This window comes from Strigops habroptila, chromosome 1 (genome assembly GCF_004027225.2).
Source record: "Strigops habroptila isolate Jane chromosome 1, bStrHab1.2.pri, whole genome shotgun sequence".
Taxonomy (NCBI): Eukaryota; Metazoa; Chordata; class Aves; order Psittaciformes; family Psittacidae; genus Strigops; species Strigops habroptila.
Genome location: NC_044277.2, coordinates 92742349 through 92765419, shown reverse-complemented (window position 1 = coordinate 92765419; position 23071 = coordinate 92742349). Strand labels below are relative to the sequence as shown.

Genomic DNA, 23071 nt, shown 5'->3' with positions numbered 1-23071 from the left:
GCAGCTGCATACTGCAATTAGCTGAAGTTTCTGAGTGGTCCTCAGACGTAGTGCTGAGCAGACCACATGGCAGCGATCCAGTCTGGAGATGAGAAAAGCACAGACAATGGCGACACAGTCCAACAGGACAAGAGGTTGAAATCTCCTCACCAAGCAGATAGGAGAAGGGGAAATAAACACTCGTAGCTCCTGCTGCCGCTGGAACATTCAAAAGCATCTGGAAATCCAGGAGGCCTTCTCCAGCCGGGCAACAAAGGGCAAGGCTTCCCTCCATCCAGATGGCGAGCATCACTTTTGCCATCTCCCCCAATTATTTCCTGCCACCATTATCGTTTTGATTTCATGTGCAGTCAGCTCTTGTCTTCCAAAACCTGGATTTGGATTGAGCCTGAGAAAGCCAAATGTCTGCAAAACCTGAAGTCCCATGAAATAGGAGTCACAGAGCTGAACATCATGAGCATTTTGATGGCATTATTTTCCAGCACTGTGATGGTTCCTTTGTGAGTATCACAAGCCATCTGTGGAAAAGCAATTAAATAACCCTCTAATAACCCAAAATACATGTAATTTTTTATTCACGTGTCAGAACCTCTTGACCATAAACTAGGAGGGTGCAGAATGTAAGTACTTTGAGGCATAAGCCCTGCCATGAGAAACTTTAAAGTTTGTTTCAAAGGTGGTTCAAAGGTGGTGGTCTCCTTGCTGTAATGAACAAAACTTATTTGAGGCCTGCTAGGGTTATCATGATTGGGATTCAAAAGTGTGCTGAATTTTAGCGCTAGTTATAGAAGCAAGGAAGACTGCAGACCTTTCTGAGGCAATTCCGGGGAGGAAAATAGTGGCTCAAAGTGGAAAGCTGAGGTTGGAGGTTTACCATTGGCCAGTCTGAGAGCCCAAGTATACCGTACTGTGAGTGCCCGATGTATGGAAGGGATGCCAGACTGATTAAATTACAAGATGACAATTGCATTATCACAAGCCAAGTGGGTCTGACCTGCCTCTGCATTTTTGGGGTTTTAGGCTGGTGTAACTCTTCCTACTTGAATTGTCTCTGCTGAGCCATCCTGGAGCAACGCATTGCCCTGGAGCTGTGTGACAGTGCAGCTGATGTTGTTTCTTGAGGGATAGAGAGTGAGTGCACTGGATTTCCAGTGGGTTTATAAGTAAAATCACTACACCTCAGAGTTTAGACAATGATGTAATCTAATGGTAGCCATTCATTAGCTAAAAGGAGTTTTATCAATAAAAGAATGAACATGTGGAAACTCACAAATTTATGTGGTGAACAGATTCCGTTTTTTTGAGAATAATTGTATGTCAGGAGTGGTAATGTAGAAATCCACCTTGTTATATTGCCCAGGTGTGAAAGGTTTTGTTTAAAGTTTTATTTGCTTACTGTGCTAACTGAAATGGAGGATATACTTCTTTTCATCCAGCAAGCACTGAATAACCAGCCCCTCAGTGTGGGACGCCCTTCTTGATTTTGTTCTGACACACCCAAACATCCTGAGGACTGGCAGCTAATTTCAAATTGGATGGCTTTGGTTGTTAATGGTGTGTAAGACAGAAGGGCCGCACAGGCTGAGGCTGTTGCTGACAGTTAAGGTAATGTTTTTTCACTAGTGAACTGTGCACATTTAACCATGAGTTACTGAGAGAAAACAGCATGGAGAGAGCTCCAGGAAGCAGCTTGCACAGTGCCCTCTCTAGTACAATGGTGGGGGAGACTTGCAATTCAGATTTCTGCTCACTTAATAGCAGCTTCAATTTTGTCCAGCTTTGATTTTGTTCCTAGCACAAAGTGGACCTTGGGTCAGATCTGTGGGTTCATATTTATGCCTATGAGAATACCAATGCAATAGCATCAGTGTAATTGTCTGCATAACAAATTTGGTAGTCTTGATTTAAAAATTCTATTTTGGAACTGTGTGACCTTCTCAAATTTTTGGGGGATGCTGTCTACCAAGTCATCTACCTACACAGATGTCCCAACATATCAAATCACTTGACCATCATGATCCAGTGATGGATCATGGCTTGTTGAACTGACCATGCCAGTCTATTTTGGCAGATTCCCTCTGCTCCTTGTCTTCCCATGCTGCACTGGATGTGAGTTGCATATCTTCAAGGCCTGATTGCCCAGCTAGCACATCACTGGTCACCACCATCTCCTGCATACTCATGAAATGTCTCCTTCCACCTCCAGTCAGATAATTTCCTGGTCTCTATTGCTCATTTGTTAAATTTTCAAAAAAGGGCCTCTGTTTTCTTCCCTGTTGCCTTGTTAAAGTTTCAAACAAGTGTCTCTCTGTTTTATTTCCTGCTGCCTTTTGTGCTCAAGATGCATCCCCTGCAGCTAAATCCAAACTTGCCTTAATATTCCCATCCAACCCGCCTTGAAACTATTCTTTATAGTAGTAACTATAAAAGGCTGGACAACTGCTTGTGGGTGTGCTGGAGTGACTGCCTGTCCAGCTGACTACTATTTTCCTTTTATTTCCTTGTATTTCCTTCCTGTCTGCATTTGCCTGAGGTCTTTTTTCTTCCACTAAGCCTCATTTCTTTGTAGTTCAGACCATTTTCTTGTGCTGTGCTTATACAGCACATGCTCCAACACAAGTCCTGCCTGTGGCTTAAGGCTCTTGGACATGATGGTGGGTTATATCAGGTGGAGATATACTGGAGAGGAAGAAGGAGAGGAGAGGAAAAGAGAGAAGAGGAGAGGAGAGCAGAGCAGACCAGAGCAAAGAAGGGAAAAGAGAGAAGAGAAGAGAAGAGAAGAGAAGAGAGGAGAAGAGAAGAGAAAAGAGAAGAGAAGAGAAGAGAAGAGAAGAGAAGAGAAGAGAAGAGAAGAGAAGAGAAGAGAAGAGAAGAGAAGAGAAGAGAAGGGAAGAGGAAAACAAAAGGCATTGTTTCGAGCTGTTGGCCAAATATGTTTTAAAAATATAACTGCATTTTCTTCACCTCAATGCAATACAGAAATTCTGTAAAAGTATTTTAAAGATAAGTACTAGTTAAGTAGCCCCAAATGTATTTTTATTTGAGCTTTATATTTCTCTAAAGTTAAATCCATTAGTAGATTAGGTTTTGCCAGCTCTATTCATGGACATTTGATCCTTGAATCCTTTCAAGGAAATCAATGTATGGCTTTCCAGCTAATTAGCATAACATTAATAAAATGTATGACAGGGCCAGGATTGCCGAAACCCTGCACTTGGTCTTACACAGTCTGCAGGGAAGGTCAACAAGTCCTTTGGGCGCATTGGTGAGGTGGCCAGCCGAAGCTGGAGGATGCAGCATCCCAGGGGGGTGCAGGGAACGGGTGGGAAGGGACAGCCTCCCTTTCCCCATTTTCCACTCCCCCCCCCCCCCCCCCCCCCCGGCTTTCTTCTGCAAATCAAAGCCGCCATCTGCTGTGACAAGTGTTCCCATTCACCTTTTCCCTCTTATCTGCTCCCTCGCAGGGAAGTGCTCTGGAGGCTGACAGCCTAATCTCCGTGCTGATGCTGCATTTCTGCAGCCATCGCCCCCCTCCCGTTCCCGCCCCCCCGTCTGGGAGGCAACCAGGGATGCTGGCGTGCAGGGTGAGGAGGGGAAGTGGAGGTGCTTCGTAACCCTGGGGCACCTCACCATTCTCCGGCACCTCTCAACATCCACCACTGAGTGTTTGCTCCTTGCTATATTATCCCCATTTCTGAGGCAGTTGCTGCTGGGGGGAGCCTTGCTTGTTTTCCCCTTCACTCTCTTTCCCCCGAACTTGTGGAGCTCACTGGTATTTCTCATTTGCTGAGAGAAAATCATTTGGGTGACTGAGAAGCTTAAGCTAAAATATGTAACGGGCCCCAATAAATCACAGCAGTAATGGCAGTGCAGCAAATCGTAGAAATGCTGGGGGTAAATACCTTTTTCTTTTCCACCCAGTCAGTTCATGCTGATACGTCTGTGGTGGCATAGGTGTCAACAGAGAGAGAATTATTTCCCTGCATGAAAGAAACCTGAGAAAGAAGAAAAAAATGATGGAGGAAGGGATAAGAAGCTCCTGTGAGCGCTTTTTTTCCTGCTATAAGGGAAAAAAATTTCCCTTTGTTTTGTTCTCTTGTCTGGATGTGACATTTTACACTGTTTCCCTTTTATTCTTTCTTATCCAGTTTTAAAGGCTATGGCTATCTCTCATGAGTATTTCCATGGCAGGCTATTAGCCGCGCTGAAGGCTGCCAGCGTGGGCAGGCAGCAGCAGCTCTGTCCTCAGGGCTTCACCCTTGCAGTCCCACAAGATATTAAGTGACTTCTTGAGAGTTGATGCTGATTGCTTGAGAGTTACTGCTGCATTATTGTGGGGTAAATGCCACACTCTCAGCTTTTCGCATCCCATAGTCCAAACACCGCCATCCTGTTGTTTCCCTGCACAGCAGCACGATAAGGCCTTCTGTTCATTGGAACCACTGGAGGGTGAAAGAACTTTGCAAGTTCAGTAAAACTGAATAGCCAAATAACTGTCATTAGAGGTAAAATTATCAGTTACTGGTAACTGATAGAACAATATCAGTGGACAGGTTTACAGGAGCTGCCGGTACTGGGAGAAGATTCAAAGTAAGAGGTAAGCCTGCCTTTGCCACTGCTAAACTTGGCTTGAGAATGACTACAGGTTTTTTTGCCTTTTAACTCTCATAGGTGCTTCATCCATGGGAATGGGTTGCTTAATGCTCTTAAGAGCTGATACTTAATGTTTTTATTAATCACCCAACAATATTTGAGCTAATGCAAAAATATTTAGGTTATTTGAAGCTCCTGAAGACTGTGAAGAACTTCAAAGTAACTTGATAAATTTAGGTGGGTAGATTGCTCAAAACTAAATGCAAATAGTGAAAAAAGGTGAAGAACAGCCAAGGAAATATTTTTAACAAATCACCAGTGCTAGTGGGGTCTCCAGTAAAAAATATTGCAAGCAATGTATTAGAGTCCATGGCATTAAAAAAAAACAACAACCCCTTTTGTGTAATTATAGTGTCTTCAGTCAGAGAAGGAAATTTAGTCTATCTTGCAAAACTTTTCAGTTCATCTAATAAAAAAAACCCCAACAAAACCAATCAAACCAAAAAACCCTCAAGATGAAAGATGAAAGATCTGCAGTATGAAAGGATTGAAGTTGGCTATTGAAGATGTTAGAGATATGGAAAGAAAATCTCAGAGAGAGAAGGGAAAATGTATGAAATCTAGAGTAGACAAGAAACTTGTAAGATGCTTACAGAGGTGTGAAACCCAGAGGATGCCTAAAGGGGAAGGAGAGCTGTACTCTGCACAATAGTAGAGATGATTTAATTCATCAGTGGTGTAAACCCTAATGCTCCATGGCATAACTCAGAGACCCACTGCCTGCCTAGCTTCAGAAGACATTTTTCAAGTGGGTAAGTTATTTCATAACTATGTACTATAAATTGCTTTGCCTTGTCATTGGGACTGCTCATACTGGTCACTTGTGGAGGCCCGATACTTGCCTCCACTACTAATCTGTTATGGGGTATAATTACATGTCTCTGTGCCAGACCTCGAAGGGTTCTCAGTGAATAAATTCCTTAAAAAAGGGTCCTAATATCCTGTCAGTAAATGTCCTTGAAAATTGTCTCAAGGACTTCTGCCTATGTACTTGGCGCTTTCTCTCAGCGTGCTGTATTCATGTGGGCACAGACATTGTTCCCGTTTGAATCAGCTGGGAAGTCTGTATGGGAGGACACTGATCTGGATCCAATGTGTGCTTTTAAATAAAAGAAACTTTCCCTAGTAAAAGAAAATGCATGACACTAGTACAGTGTCAAAGCGCTGAGCAGTACATTTTCTGAGCATGAAACATATTGACAAAAATTTCGTGTCTCGCTAGATGGGATTATGACAAAGTGCTGTGGCTTCATCACTATTACTGCCATGACTGGATTTTGTTCATTTGTTTGTTTAGGTTAACATTTCTAATGTTGCTAAAAAGCAATTCTCTGCTTGTTCCTGATTCAGCTGTTCTTCTTGGGTGTGCTGGACTATGCAAAAGCAAAAGGACACAGAGTGGGAATATAGTGAGCTCTGGCTGGCATGGCAAAGGAAAGGACTGAAACGTCTCTGCTGTTGCCTTGTAAAGTGTGCATGTGTCTTGCAGTACTTTGGAGGCATTGCCAGTAATACAGAGGTTTGGCTTTTGATTCTTTATGTGTGACAGACTGCTTCTCAGCTGGGCTTGCTCTTGCACCTGCATTAGTGATGTCTCGGTCATGGCTTGGTTGGTCCCGCACATCAGCAATGATGAGGTGATGCGGGAAGGTCAGACCCAGCCCTATGGCTAGAGCAGAGGGAATTGCGAGATGTCTGCAAGCATGAAAGACGTTTCTGTTGTCTTTCAGGAAAATTCTCTACCTTGAACTGACTGGCAAAGGTTAGGCTAAACTTTCTGTGCTGATTAATAAAGCCTCTGTGGACAGGGTCCAAGCCACAACTGTGAACAGTCTCTATCTCTGAATTTCAGATTGTTACAGCATTTGCATTAACTTGTAGATAATATGCTCATAAAGCATTAATCTAATACTCTGAATTAGGAAGCTGTTGCAGTTGAATTAATGTCTTTTACAGTCAATTCTTATTTTGATACTCCTTATGTTCAATTTCCCCCCAAAAAATCTCCCTTCTACCTAAAATTTGCATGTCTGTTTTTTAACAAATCTGGTAAAACTTCTCGACAGAAAGTATGAGGTAGATTAGCGAAGGTATTTCACATGCTTAGGAATGTAAAATGAGCTGCAGTGTGTATTTTGCAATAGCTTCCTCCATTTTTAAACCACGTCTTGAAGTTGTCGTGTTTTGGATGCATGAGTCAAGATGCACATTGCAGAAGATGCATCCTGTTGGCTTTGTATTTAAATCAGTTAGACATGCAGTAGCTCACCTTGTGAGTTTAGGAAGAAATCAGTTCAAGTCTGGAAGATGAATTTGACATACATTGGCAAGGGTGAAGCTGTAGTAGCTGTCAACCAAGCATCTTATTAGAAAGATGAGTTAAACTCTGCTGGGACATTCTAAACTAAGGTGGCTTGGAGTCAGAAGCCTGCATAATCCTAATACTGAATGCATTGGGGTTCACTTCTGATTTCAGGTGGCAGCAAGGCAGAGCAGGATCTTCACACTTCTTTGTTGAACCTTATTCTAATCACCTCTCCTATCTGCAGGTAATACCTGGTGTTTATTCACTGGGATGAACTACATCTCAGAAAACTCTGACAAAATATTTGCCGACAGGGAGTAGACTACCTGTCCACACTTTTAGGTAACCTAGATGAGGCAGGACATAAGGATCATTTGAACCTAGCCCAGCTTTCAAAGGGTCAAAGTGGTACTTTGTAGATAGAGCAAACCTACGGTAAGAAGCGGCTTGAGATGTCTGAGGAGTTACATGCTCATTAGGGAAGTATATTTCAAAAAAATAAAATACCTTTTCATGATGGAAAACCAAAAAGGACACATTAAATTTTTTTGTTGCACCAAGGAATTGCTGTGCCAATAAACTGTGAGAGCAAAGTTTGAACATTACAGTATTTGTCAACAAATTGGTTCCCCAGCCTGTTTTGTTTATCAGCTACTTATTTGATTCAAATTGTCAGTAAAATAGAATTATGAGTCAGCAAATTTTTCAGTGATTTCCAGTGAGTCCCTTTAAATCTTCAGGTTGACTACCTCAAAATACTCCAGATATTTTCAACAAAGTTTTTGTTATGTTTGCTAACTGTAGGAGAAAAAAAACCCCACAGCTTGGTAAGTTATTTTTATAGTGATATATATTCTTAATATCTGGATAAACTCCTAATCCTACTGACTTCTTTTTCTTCAGTCATCTGTTGACAGTTAGCCTCAGAACTTACTTGCATGTTGTATATAAATGAATCAATCCTTCTATCAATTTTCAGTTGAATACTTTTAATTTTTTTTAGCTCTCTCTTGTTCTTTCAGTATGAGAAATGGTAGATAATACAAAAGTAGATTTTTTTGGTGTGTGTGTTACATAGGCTAGCAAGTCCCTGTTTTCATTAATTCTCTAAGCTAGAGATCCTGTCTTTTTCAATCTCTCTTCCTATGGAAACTTTCCTTACATCTCTAATAATATAGCACTGAATTACACAATGATGAACTAAAACAGGATGTTTCCTGTTGTGCAATTAGCTTTGTTGAGTGGGTCTGGCAATACTATTGACTATCAATTATCAGATTATATCAAGTGCTTGGGGTTCAGGGTTCATGGATAGATGAGACTGACACTCTTCCTGGTGGGAAAAGGCCAGGAGAGATTTGCTTATCTAATTTTGGAGCGGATGGTAAGTGGCGCTGTTGAAGGGGCAAGGTGCCAACTTCCTTCAAAGAAGTAATTGTTGAACACTTTCTCAATAAATCATCTCTTGTTTCCAATAAACTCACCAGTGTTTTTTCTGCCTCTTCTTTTCCCAGCAGGAAGATCAGGCTAAGCAACATGAGCATTATCTGAGCCTTTTGCCTTTTTTAACCCTGGTGAGGTTGGTGCATGCTGTGGGAGCAGTGCTGGCCAGGCTCTTTGACAACTTTGCAGAAGGTCACGTTGGTTGTGCTGACTCCCCAGGCTCTGGGGCAGCCAGGCACACTAGGTTTGTCCAATGTGAAGGCACACACGCTTCCCAAGAGAACACAAACCTGGTGACTGTGGCATTCATATGAGCTCCATGCTGGGCTATAGTTGTCCCAAGACTTTGCTGGGATCGCTTGCACCTTTGGTTCTCACTCCTGTCATCTTCAGAAACACAGCATTTCCGGACCACTCTGGTTTCAAGCCAGCTCCTAGCTGAGGAATGTCCAGGTGTTTCCTTCAACACCCACCTCTGCTTTTCCCCACCAGTCTGTGCCAGTGTCCCAGCACACCTTGGACCTGCATCCCTTGTCCAGGCACTATCTGCAGGGCAATTTCCTTTCCCCATCACTCATGACTCCCTGTAGTATCTTGCTTCTTCACTGAGCCACACAACAACTCTTCATTTGCCTTGTAAAAGGAGCACTCAGATATGCAGAACTAGTGCAGAGCAGATGCTTGGGAGATACTTCTCAAGAGTATTTATATGTTGTCTTGGGCATTTTGTAAGACCAATAACTCTGGTTGTTGCTCTGCCTGCCATAAATCTACCTTTGTGCAATTCTGTCTCCAAAATTGTTTCCCCCAAAACTCTTTCTTCTCATAAAGCAGATGAGGAGACTGCTCCTGTTGCCTGTTTACTACTTACAGAAATGTCAAAAGCAGTCTTTTGACTAAAATGTAGGCATTAGCAGCCAGTTCTATGGTGGACTTGAATTAATGAAATCAGATTTTGTTTGGCTTAACTTCCAAACGTCTTGGTTTTCATTGAGAACCGCAGGTCTGGGTATGTTTAATTTGTACGTACCAGGATGCTTGAGAGATGGGGAGTTTGCTTTGTGGTAAACTGATTTTAGGCTTAATATAGTTCTTGATTTGTATCATAACAGCAATAAACTTACATTATACAGACACTATTTCTCAAACTATTGATCTGACTTGAGTAAAATAGTGATACTAAATTGATTTAAAGTCATAGCTTCTCGCTCCAATATTCTGTGTGCAAAGAAATGTTCATAGGGTGGTGGGTTTTTTTTCCTGTGGACATAGACAAATTTGTGGTTTCTAGATTTCACCCTAAGTATATTGCCTTAAATACAGCACACAGAAAGGTATAAAGGCTAGAAACACCCCCCCCAAGAATGTCTCTATCAACCTCTGTATGACCCTGGCAGAAGTACCTGCAGGAGTGGACCTTCAGTGCGTTGTCTCAGGCTTCCTATCTCTGATAGTATATACTTCCAATGATCACTGAAAACAGGAGTTATTGTATAGAAAAAGAGAGAGAGAGAAAGAGGCAGACAGGCAGGGAAATTTTTTTAAAATTAGTATTTTAAGTCTTCTGTAATTTGCAGCAAATCAAAACACATTATCGTGTGAATAATATATAAAGAGATAATAATATAAATGCATGCTACATTTCTGTATCTGCACACCCAAAGAAAGAAAAATTGATTCACTCCCATAATTTTTCTCATCCAATTGCTGTAAAATAATCTCTTTTCTCTCACTCTGTCATTATACTATCTGAAATATGAATAGGCATCCAGACAGCAATATCTAGGTAGATTGCAGAGAGGTTTCTGCTCTTCCCTGGCCTGTGGCAAAAATAGGTCTTTGACAAAATGAAAAAAAAAATCATCTTTTGCTTTCAAATTTTTCCATCTTTGTTTTACCGAGACCTGCTTTGATAGTTTTGTTTTACCGAGACCTGCTTTGATAGTTTTGTTTTATGTTGTTGTTGCTTCTTCTTTCACCTCAATTTGTTTTTCCAGTAAAGAATAAAGAAGTACTGTGGAGAAAAGCAAAAGAAATCATGGAAAGAAGCAGGCTTTACTCACCCTTAATTTTGATATAAATCTTCAGAGAAAATAGTGAATGAATGGATGAAAAAGTTTGTCCCAGAGCTGTCAAAGGAAAACATTACTGGAAGTTGTTACAATTTTTGAGGAGTTTGAATTATCACCACTTGCAAGAAAGTAATCAGCTGCATTTGCTTAGCAATACAGTGAACTGAGGCTTCTTTTTGCTGGCTGTAGATGATGAATTACTGGCACTGTTCACTACTTTCTGAAATATTCCATTCCTATGGCACAACATTTTGTGGGATCCCAAATGTAGCAATGATTTCTGTAGATTAATTTCGAATGCCCTGGTGAAACTCATTGCTTTGGTACAGAAGTCTCATCTGATCCATGCTTTTAACACGCACATTCCTCAGTGCAGAAACCCATTGTTGTGCCTTAAACCAGTGAGGACACATTAAACTATCAAAAACCAAAGCACTTAGTGGAGAGTAGCCTTCAAAACATGTACACGTGTTTGTGCTTAGGAGGGTGTCTGTATTTTGTGCAACCCATATCTTTATTAATTTTAAAAGGGTGTTTACTTCTGAATCATTACTTCTGAAAACAGAGTGTAAGGGGGGACAGTGCAGCACTGCACCGTTCCTGTTGCACCACAGGCTGCAGTGCTGCTTACTAAGATCTTTGCAAAAGTACAGGACCCAGGGATTTCAGCATCCTTAGTGTCACTAGTGCATGGATGCTGCAGACAGACATGTATGAATGCAAGTGGATTTTTAATGTTTGGTTATATATGTTTAAATGCATGTGATTTTAGAGGTAGGATATATTTGTGCTTGGTAAATAGAAACTGTTAGAATGCAAAGTGTCCTTCACCAGGCACAATGGGGAATATTAAACAGAAGACTAAAAACCGTTATTATCAAGTACTGCTTCTGCTTAATGTGCAATGCCAGAACATAAACTTTTTTTATGCTTCCCCTTATTCTGTGACGTTCAAGATGTCCAGTTCACAGCTGTCCCATTACTTTGCCTGATTCTGGTGTTATATTTGACATCAAACACTTCTATCCTGAGGTGGGTCCTTGACAATCTTTAATATGGCAAAATGACTTGGGCTTCCTGTCATCCAGTTTAAATGAGTTTTCTATCCACACATAAAAAAAGCTCCATTGCAATCCTTGATGGCCACAAGCACAACACGGCTGGTCCCAGCCTAACCCTCAGCTGCACACAGCATTGAATTGTCATCATAATTGGACGTGATAGATTTCCACTCTGCTTTACTAAGATTTTGTTTGTAATTGAATAAATGTGCCACTCACAGTTGAAAATGCATTAGCTCAGAGCAACAGCAGCATGAGTAATTTTTAGAAGTGTGTGTGCTCTTAATATACATACATATGTATATACACCTATATATACACGTATGTATAGATAAAATAGAAAGGCTGTATGAACAGGTCAAGTGCCTAGCTAAGATTAGGAAAAACCCCTTCATTGCTAAATGGCGTCCTGAACTCCATTTTCTCGACATGTGTTGTACATTTCCCCCCTCAGAGAGGGTAAAAACATAAAAGCAATACTGCAGACTGCTGTGTGGGGGAGGGTTTTCTTCCTCACGCTTTCTACTTTTGTCAAGCCACCTGAGAAGTTGATATGAGAAGGGCATTTTAGAATAAAGACATTACTCTGACAGCAAATACAAATGAAATAAAATTGGCCTAAGGCTTTGATGCCAGAACCTGAATGGAGAGCTGAGACTTGGCAATGCGCTAGTTTAATACACCAGAGAAATAGAACTAGAATAATTTGCAATGCGGTATGATGAAAGAAGAAAATATAACAAACCCAGAGATTAATATAGACTTCCCAGCCTGTGTATATTCTTATTTTGCACTCAAGTTGACCCATAAACATAGCAAAAGATGGATATGTGCACTTTTCATTTCTTTTGGAACAAAGCTGTTGGACACGGAGGGGTACCATGTCAGGAACTTGGCCCTACGACTCAAGAGGGAAAGAACTGAGGCTCTTGCAATTTGTGGATGAAGCCATCTTTATGGGCATCTGCTGATTCTGGAAATAGCCGCCACCAGCCACCTTAAGACATTGCTGTGGTTGCTGAACAGACAAAGAGGCTTCGTGGTGGAAGAAGAGGAATGCTTGAGAGAAAAAAGGCACTCAGAGAACAACTTTTGCATGCCATTGATGTTTTGTTTTTTTCCCTGTACATGTACACACACATCCCTAGCTTCCTCCCAGTCCAACTACTTTCCTTAGTGTAAAAAGTCTGGAATTGAGGATTATTTGGGGTTTCAAGCATTTAATGTGAAAAGCATATAAATACTTGTACAGCATTTACAACCAGAAGTGATCCTGTCTGTTGCCACAATGCAAAGAGAAAAAATAATAGCCAATGGGTTAAAGACTGAGTTCCTTCACATTAACATGTGGGTCTGTTTATTTTCATACCCTTCAGAAGACATCATTTATTGGTTTCTAATGTTTTTCAGGTTTGTATGACCCAAATATGAATTGTTTGACTTTTTTGTGCAATAGGCTTTTTGGCAAGTACTGAATTCATTTTATGGTATTAAGTCAGCTGTAGAGAAAAATAAATAAATTGTTGAAGTATCAGAGCCAATTATGGGCACTGGTTCATGTGCTGGATTCTGCATTTTTCCTTTAGATATTTAAATTATTCCAGTGCACAGGCCCAGTCATTCCAAGTCTTTGGCTGTATTTAAATCAATTGAAAATCCCTTTTCAACACAAAAGTAAAATACTATTACACTGCCTTTAACAAATATTAATGGTTACTTTAAGATTGTGGTAGGATGTAATTTTTGGTAAAAAGTTCCACTTGCTGGTAAAGGAGTGTTTAAGCTACACAGGAAAAGTGCCATGAAGTACAAGCAATAATAATAACAGCAAGAGCAGCAACAATAACAACCCTGTTTTTTAAAAACCTGGGTTCAAAGACCATGCCATATTCCCCTCCTGGTATAAGTCACTTCAGTTTCATCAGAGGTAGACCTAGGTTGAGCAGAGAGTGGTTTGCAGCAGATCAATGTAAACCACCCAGAATTATACCGCATTCTCCAAAAGGGAGACTTTTGCTATCAGCTCTATCGTACAAAATTGTCCTTAGAAAGGAAACCGGCCATTCAAATGAACCAGTCATTAGTTTGCATCTAACTTGTAAGTCTGAATCCTCCAAGTCATTAATTTTGGGTGGGAAAGGCAAAAGTACAGCTATTGTCTGATTTTGTCAGTAGAGTGAGAAAGAGAAGATAGCGGTGCTGTCTAATTCATTGGGAATTTTTGTACATTAGAAAAGCAATAACTTTGTCACAAGTATACAAACTGTCACAAGTGAAGCTTGATGGAAAAAGCTCCAGCATGCCGCAGCAGCAGTGCATTTGTTTATTATCACAGATAGTTTAACCTATTTTTATGTTGACTGATTTTCTGCTTTTCACACAGATACAAAAAATCCTAGGTTAGGGTGTAAAGGAAGGCGAAGCTTGTAAGCAAGAGCTGGCCAGCTGGTAATGGAGGTTATTAACTGAGGACAAAGCAGACATTTACAACAGTGGGGAAGAAAAGGGAGAATGAAACAGAGATCTTTAGTTATATTTTTCTCCTTCAGAAATATCACTTTGTCTATGGCAGTTCAAACACTTGGGAAATTAAAAAAAAAAGTAATAATACGAATGTTTAGGCTTCCCCTAGGCATTTTTCATGCTCTAGATATCCTCAGAATGTAACAGAGCATCCTAGATCACAACTGAATAATGTCTCAGATATGCCCTTCCCCTCACTGGCTAGAGGGACTAATTTATGAAGAGAGATTAAAAGAATTAAATATAGATAGCTTCTCTAAGTGAAGACTGCAGTGGGACAAAAGAATAGCCTACAAATACATGGAGGGGGCAAATTCCTGAGGGAGGTGAATTATTTAGGACAATAGGGGAGGGGTTAACTAAGAGTAATGGGATGAAATTAAGAATAGGAAAAATTAGGATGAATCTATAAAAGAAACCTTCGTGACAGCAAGATCTATTTGGTCATGGACAACTGTCCCTTGGGAAGTGATGTCATTTAGTATGTTTAGAGGCAGGCTTTGACAAAATATCAGCTAATGCACTGTGGAAAACAACTTGCAGGGAAATATGTGAGAGGAGTTGATAGGTATTGTTGGTCTCCTTAGTCTTTCTGTATTACATCTCATCAAACCAACCCTCCAGCTCAGTGTATTGACTTTGCCTTCACCACACTTAGACCACACGGATCCAGTGATTGCTCTGTGAGAGCTGCTCCACCACCATTCCCTTGCCCAGGCAGAGGCTGATAAATCTGACAAGGTCTTCTCTTGACATCGGTTCATTTGGCAGGCCAAGATGCAAATGTTGTCTGCTTCCGCTGTAGGGCTCCTCCTGTACTCTGAGATGCTGAATTATCCTTCTCCCCATTTATCTTACACCACCTCATGGAGGCGCTGCAGCAATTTCTTCATTTTTAAAATCATCCAGCAGAGATGACTTCATGTTGGGAGCTTCTTGAACCCACAAATGCTTGAAACGCCTCCCTCTCTCAGACGTGTGTTGGGAAGATAGTTCTTACTGCCACCCCCAGTGACAGCAGTAAGCACTGCAGCTCGAGAATTATACTGCATTTAAGTTTTGTTGTCTGTTATAAAAAGGTGGTGATGGCTTAGTCTTATTTTTAGGTGTAGAAGAGACATGGTTTCTTTAGCTAGCTGCAGGATCCTTTACCCTGTCATATGCCTGGGCATAAGAAGGAGCTGCAGTACAATGCAGTTTGTACATATCTTTATTATGATTAAAACTGCATTAAATAAAGAGACATGAAGTCCATTGCTTTTAAAGAAGTGGAACACAAAACTACGCTTAACATGGTTTTACTGGTTGTTCAGAACCTTAAAACAGGAATAATGTGCTGTGGTGGAAAGGTGTGACTTTCTAGATGCATCTGATTTCCATCATATAGAGGAGCTCTATTCTGACACTTTAAAATCATCGAGGGATGCTAGTTGAGACATGGAATGTTTCTATATTACCCCTGCAAATCTCTCTCACCCAAAGTCTCAATGTGACCCCGTCAATTCCCAAGGACTGCAGCACCACCCTGAGGGACAAATGCCCTGCGGAAAGGGGGCTTTGAGGAGGACCAGCCTTACACAAAATGAATTCAGCAACTCCAGTTTGTCATTTTGCCCTTCTTTTGCAGGGAAAAAATACCCACCACCACCACCACCAAAAAAAAAAAAAACCACGCTAGTGATTTCTTTTGACTTAAACTGGGCATTCAAAAAGCTGTTTTTATTAATGAATCATATTAAGCCATCAGTGAAAGGCTCCCTGACTCTGTTTAAATAACAGGCTATGATTCCTCCCTCCCGCACCCCCCTTCCCTTTGGCTCCACTGCTATTAATTGAGGAGTTTCTTTGTTTCTTTTCTAATGAAGCTAACAGAACACATCTGTCAGGTGCTTGTATTCTTCACCCGTCTATAGTATGTAATAGCCCAGCTGGAGGCTATAATGCTACACAATACCCCTGGCCGTTACAGCAACTATTTATTCCTGGGCTTTTCCTCAGATAGGGATTTGAAAAAAGTCTGAAATTTGGGCCTAATTGCTATTTACACAGCGATAGACACCTGTTCTAGCTGAGACACTGGCTCATGAATCCCACACCTGAGACCTTAGGGAAAGCAAAGGGGAAAATTTCAAGCAGCTGCCAGTCCAGTCCAGAAACAGAGAGCTTTTCTATGTGATATGTACGTACAGTACATAAATTCTTGCCCGTGTATTGCCATAGCTACTGTTTCACAGCCAAATGTTCATTTAAAGGCTTAACATATGCTGGGTGTGTGGACATACGTACACAACCAGGAGGAAAGATTTTTCTGCCTTCACTTCTACATTTTTATTGGACTCTCCCAAACTCGTTGTGCCAGGATTTCTTTCTCCAAAGATCAGTGGCCGTGGGTTGCTGCCAGCCGCTGAACTTCCACTCTCGCCTCACATTGTGCAGCACAATTGCTCCATTTTCCCCTTGTTTATGCAAAGGATCCTGCTCTTCCTTTTTGTTTTTATTCAGGAGAGTTTTTCTTGCCGTGCACTCCTCAGGAGCAGTAGTCCATGGTGATGGTGGCGGCAGAGGCTTTGTTATCGTAAAGCTGCTAATGGTGGGGATGCAGTGTAAAACCATACACAAACCTAATATAAGTTAGCAGCCTCTCCAATGCAGTTAAGAGCTCAAATTGATTAAAATGCAACTAGCTCATAAAACTCCCTGTTTATTACCTCAGATGTTTGCCAAAGACACAGAGCTGAAGAAAAGGTTTCTTTCCTTTTCTCTCCTCTCTTAGTCATTGTCATTCTTCCACTCCTATTCGTTTCTGTTCAGTGCCAAACAGCCCCATTAGTTAGCTGTGGGACAGGAATAAAATGTTATTGCCCTGCCGCCTTATCCGATGACACCATCCTCTGCCTCTGCCGGGTGTGGGGGGGAGCTTTTCACAAAACTTTTCTCTGCAGTCAGGGGGGCCTCTGAGTTGTTTGTCAAGACCTCTCTTTTGTGGGAAGACCTTTTATTCAGTCTGCTACTTTAATCTGGCAATGCTCTGTCATCCCAAGCCCACCTTTATAATACTCTTGTTTGGGGGGAGGGGAGAGAAGAGGTTGAATAATTAACTGGAAAAATTGGTTCTTATGTCATGCAAAAGACATCTGAGAGCTGCTGAACATCAAATGCAAGAAGGGAAGGTGAGGAATCGGACCATTAATAGATGGATTTGAAAAAAAAAACGTGAGAAATGCTCACACAAGGGATGAAATAATACTACCGAGCCAAGCAGAATATTCTAGAGGCTTTTAAAAACAGATATATCAGAAAAGACGACTCAAGCAGCCAGCAGAGCTTTTAAGATGGTGTGGGGTACCCAGATTGGTGAGAGACGAAGGGGATACTGCTAATATTAATTATTTGCCGCAGGGCTCACAAAAGCAGTTCAGTAGCTGAGGACAGAAACAGAAATTCATTTCCCAGAGGAGGAAGAAAGAAGTAGTGAGTGATCCCAAGGTCACTCCAGGACAGGTGATAATGAAATTAGAGTTAATGAAGATTAGGAAGACACCAGGGCCAGATGAGCCTCCAACCCAAGATTATGAAGATGATGCTGGTAATACATGCTCCCTGCACATGAAGAGGAACCTTAAAGGTAGAGGGAAACCATGGCTGCATCTTATTTAACAGGAGCTCTGGGATAATAATAGACATTAACCTTTTTCTTCAAGAGACTGAAGTTTTAACAGCCGCTGAGTACCTAGGATCACAGACTCACCCTGGTAATGTTGATAATGCACCTTCTCCATCTCTGGAATAGGCTCCAGATTAAAGGGAACGGGTATACTGGATAGATTATATGTAATTTCTTTGCTATTTAGGATAACTTTCTTTCTGGTGAAACCAAATCCTTGATCTCTAATAGAAACCAAACTATATTTACATATGTATATGTATTTATGTTCTTCACTGCAGAAGCTTACATGCTTGTGAATATAAACCACAGGAAACAAGGTGAAAGCAAACAAAAGTGGAAATGTTGCCCCCCTTGCAGAGGTAATAAAGTGACAAAGTGACAGCTCTGACCTGCTGCTGGCTTGTGCAAGGGTGATTTAGGAGGACACTGTCTGCAGTGGGTAGGGACCCAGTGACCAAATATTCACTGTAGTGTACTGATTTCCATAGCCTGTTATAATTTTATATTCAACAAGGGTGCTGCCTGGGGCAGCTTTGGGGGTGTGCAGTCTGTTCTGCCTTCTGTGTATTCCCCTGGGGATAGGTGTGTGGCTACTTAATGTCCAAGAGAAGACTTTGTGTCTGTGACCCTTGCTGAACAAAACTCCTGCTGATTCACATCCTGTGTCTAGCAAAATACACAGGTTTTCATCATTTTTAAGTGCCATGACAGGATGTTAGTGTTCTACCAGCCTTCACCCATGTTTCACCAGCGTGATGCTTTTATGGGTCTGTTCTGGGCTGGCGGTTTTATCCTCAGTATCAGACTCATCCACCGCTCCTTTCTATTAATGACTATGTATTCCTTTTTTGACCTGTTTTCATATATAAACTGTTTCTTAAATCTTGTTTCTTAACACTCCTTGTATGTGTGGCAGATCTGATCACCTTCCTCCCTATTTCTGTTATCTGTTATATGTTATCTGTTATATAAGACAGATGTCTTCACCTGAGCTACAATAAGCTGATCCTCAGGCCACCCCTTGAAATGCCTTTATACCATGAAAGTTTTGCAGGAGAGGGCCTTGATTTTTTTTTTTTTTTCCCAGTAATCAAGTAAATTACTTCCCAATTGAGAAGGAAAACATTATGCTTTTGAGTAAATTGTAGTAATCCTCTCATATAATCAGCTTTTTGTATAATGCTGCCTCAAAAGCTTTCTCGCTGTCCAGGTAAATAACGCTCAGTTTCCTCCCATTAATTCAGGGTGTTACTTTTGTGATGATTTCCCTCAGTTTTGTTGGTCTTAGCGTTTCTTAATAAAGATATGCCTATACCTTTGATTGGACTAAGCCCCACTGAATATTGCATTACTCCGGCTCTGTGTGGCTGCTACGGAAAACGAATTTACAGCTGTGGAGGGATTTTTTAACTGTTAGTTCTGCATCTGAGTTTAACAGTTTTTGATGTTCACCTCACTTTCCTTTGGTATCTCTCTAACCAAAATGACTACATCAGGAAAACATAGTTGTCAGGATGCCATTCTTGGCTCTCTTTGTCATCAGTTAAGCCCTTCTGTGTTGTATATGCGAAGTTCAGGTGAGTAGCACTGGCCTCAGCAAATGTAAAGAATTTTTCGGGCAAGCAATGCAAGCTTAGGATTACCAGATAGCCTATGTGGTAGCATCATCATTTTGGTCTGACTCATTATTAATGGGTGAAGCTCTAGATAGAAGAGAAAGAAACACTCGATAGATTTTAGAAGTTAGCTTTATATGAAGGCTCCTACTTTCTGTTCATCAGCAGTCAGAATAATCAACAGTGGTTTATTTCCAGCTATGACTGATTTTCAGATTTCTGTCTAAACTTGGTTAAACCTGACTCACAGGTTACTTCGAAACTTTACACCATATTCTTTTTAATGACAAAGTGAAAAAAAAGTCATTGGGTCATTCAGAAGTTTTGAAGTTAGGTGGAATAGTTTACAAGGCTTAATCACGGTTTAGAAACTAGCCAGTTTTGATCATTATTGCAATATTAGCTTTGTTCATGTTTAGTACCTTTGTTCATGTTGAAAAACACTCAGCCTTAGAAGTCCTGCTTATTTTCAGCAGCACTACACCCAAGATAAAGCACAGTTAGTTTTGGAGAGAGAGAACTTAATACCGTATGCTCTGATCTTCTTCTGGGAAATATTCTCTGGACCAACATATTTATGCCTGTGTATAACCTGAAATACAGAATATACCTACCCAAATGTGTGCATATGTGTGCCTAAAAAAAAGCATATAAATCTATAAAACAGGTCTACTGAAATCAGTGAGACTGTTCATGGATAAATAAAGACACTGCACAATGTATACAAAGGTAGCAGATTTCAGAACTTTTAAATCCAGTTCTAGAAATCAAATGAATGAATTAAAAATAGATGGGAAGAGGGGCTTCTTGGGCTGTGAACTCTTTGGAGCCAAGGCCTCACAACACTATGTGTTTATACACCGCCTTGCACAATAGAGTTTTGGGGTTTTGTCTCACTTTTAGGCACAGTGGTAGTGAAAATTTTTAACAGTGACCACACATTTCAGGGAGACTGGTGGGATCCATCCTTCCCATGTGTGAACGTCTGGCCACAGACACCATCTCCTTCTTATCAGGAATTGCAAAACATCCTGTGTCCAAGACAGTAATTCCTTACAGAGGAAATTAATGTTGGGAGACTATTTAATGTATTTTAAGCTGCTTTTTAATGCTGTTTTACAGGTGAAAACAAAGGAAGAGATTCAGCAGCATGTGACCAGCCAGTGCTCAGTAGACCACAAAAGGTCTACTGAGGCTGGAGTCAGACTCAAAGGCTGGAGTCAGACTATCAGAGACCCTTCTAGATGTTGTCCAACAGCACCTATTTGGAGGATTATGTGGAATAATAGAGGACTCCAGATGTGAGCAAGCTACATCTGAGTTCTCAGACAGGGAAGCAGGCCTATACATGATATAGATATTATATGGTTGCTTGGCATAGTCCAGGAGTTCATTTTACATTCAGCATTTAACCTCCTTTCCCCCCAAGGTACAAATGTCAATATTGGATTTTCTCTGGTTGAATGAATGTGTTACAGCGCAGATTAACCACTGGCAGTGATAAAGGACTTTCACTTGCCAAAACTAAATTTCCCACAAATGGATCAGAACAGTCTGAGGTACAAAAAAGAAGCAAGATGGGAAATCTTGCCAGATTTAGTCATGATGGTTCATTAAACTGATCTTAAGTCTTCAGTGTATATGTGCTTTATCTAGGAGCTCGTGCTTTCAGCTGGTGGGAAGTACAGGCTTGTATGTCCTGGCGTGTCTGTGTGCAAGTGCGCATACACTTGGGGACATGGTGGCAGGGCGGTAGCTAATGAAACAGATAAAGCTAATACTTATCACTGTGGAGTTCCTCAAAAGCCCACTACTCTCTCCAGTTATTCTTTTGTTCACAGCGTAGGTCGAATTTCCCCTCTCACTCCCAGGTTAATGTCACTGTTCCACCATTTATTGTTGCGCTTTGTTAATTGCAGAGCAGTGTGCGAGGCGGGTGGGCTGCAAGAGGACACGGTACCTGTGAGCTGGGCAGGACCTTTGCTTCTGGGGGCCTCTTGGCTGCTGCACCACACTAAGTGCTGCTGGTCACACTCCTGGGTGTCTGAGTGCCTTAAAAATTACAGCTCCTTCTCCCACCCCATAAAATTGAACAGCATCTATTGTTCCTTCATAAAGAATCTCTCCCCTTGTTTACATCGTAACATAGGTTGTATGGTGCGCTTGACACACTGGAGGGAAAGGACGCCATCCAGAGGGACCTTGACATGCTTGAGAGGTGGGCCGATGCCAGCCTCATGAAGTTTAACAAGGCCAAGTGCAAGGACCTGCACATGGGTTGGGGCAATCCCAAGCACAAATACAGGCTGGGCAGAGACTGGACTGAGAGCAGCTGTGAGGAGAAGGACTTGGGAGCGCTGGTTGATGAGAAGCTCAACATGAGCCGGCAGTATGTGCTCGCAGCCCAGAAACGAACAGTGTCCTGGGCTGCATCAAAAGGAGCGTGACCAGCAGGTTGAGGGAGGGGATTCTCCCCCTCTACTCTGCTCTCGTGAGATACACCTGCAGTACTGTGTCCTGCTTTGGGGCCCTCAATGTATGAAGGACGTGGACCTGTTGGAGTGAGTCCAGAGGAGGTCACAAAGATGCTCCAAGAGCTGGAGCACCTCTCCTGTGGAGACAGGCTAAGAGAGCAGGGGTTGTTCAGCCTGGAGAGGAGAAGGCTCCAGGGAGACCTTAGAGCAGCTTCCAGTGCCTAAAGGTGGCCTAGAAAGGGACTTTTGGCAAGGGCATGCAGTGACAGAACAAGGGCAAATAGTCTTAAACTGAAAGAGGGTAGATTTAGATTAGACATTAGGAAGCAGTTCTTCTCTGTGAGGGTGATGAGGCCCTGGCGCAGGCTGCCCAGAGAAGCTGTGGTTGCATCATCCCCGGAAGTGTTCAAGGCCAGGTTGGACAGGGCTTGGAACAACCTGGTCTAGTGGAAGGTGTGCCTGCCCGTGGATGGGGAGTTGAAACTAGATGTGCTTTAAGGTCTCTTCCAACCCAATCCATTCTATGGTTCTACGATTCTGTGATAGGTTGATGAAAGTTATCTCAGCTCACCTCAGGTTTAGCTCTTGCTGGAAAACTGACCCGCCCTTATTTATTCTTTCAACTTTCATGCTCTCTGCAAAGCTCAATGACAATGACTTTTTATGTTCTTCTGGTTCACTGGTTCTTTTTTCCCATTTTTCAGAGGCCTCTATCAGTTTTCCACTTCTGTGATTTTTAAGTTTTACATGTTTGTTGCTTTGTTAATTATCATGAAAAGAGGAGGGGAGGAGAGAAAGGGAAGAAAGAATAGGGTATACATGCATCTGTTATTAATATATAATGGATACAGTAATGTTGTCCCAATTGTTTGCCACCAAATGTTAGCATTCATAACAGTGACTTGCAAGGCAATGTGTTACTGAAGTGTGGTGAGTGCAAGATTCAAAGCACAGATCTGCTTTCTGTTTTCTTTTTGACTTTACATGACTCTGTTCACTGGGAGATAATTGCAAACACAGGCATCTAGTAGGCAATGGAAAAGGATATACCAAAAAGTTGTGGGTCTGATTTTTCTGTACTGCAGGATTACACATGTAAGGTCAGAAGTGGAGTGGCTGGATGGTAAAAAGCACCAAAAAATCCTACCTATTTTGAAAGTAGCAGGTTTATGTAGCTTGAACTGAAGAGATTTTAAAAGATCGGCTGAGCCTTTCTTGTGTTTGAAAAGTGGGGGACCTTCAGTAAAATGGGATGAA

General features: G+C 41.5%; 1 long non-coding RNA gene across 1 annotated transcript; it reads left to right on the top strand.

Annotated features, from left to right (window-relative positions):
• Positions 1–3868: 3868 nt before the first annotated feature.
• On the top strand, positions 3869–22137 carry LOC115614130. Its single transcript, XR_003993636.1, has 3 exons — positions 3869–3879; positions 5403–5405; positions 22051–22137. It is a non-coding gene; the product is annotated as an uncharacterized LOC115614130 (long non-coding RNA).
• The last annotated feature ends 934 nt before the right edge of the window (positions 22138–23071 follow it).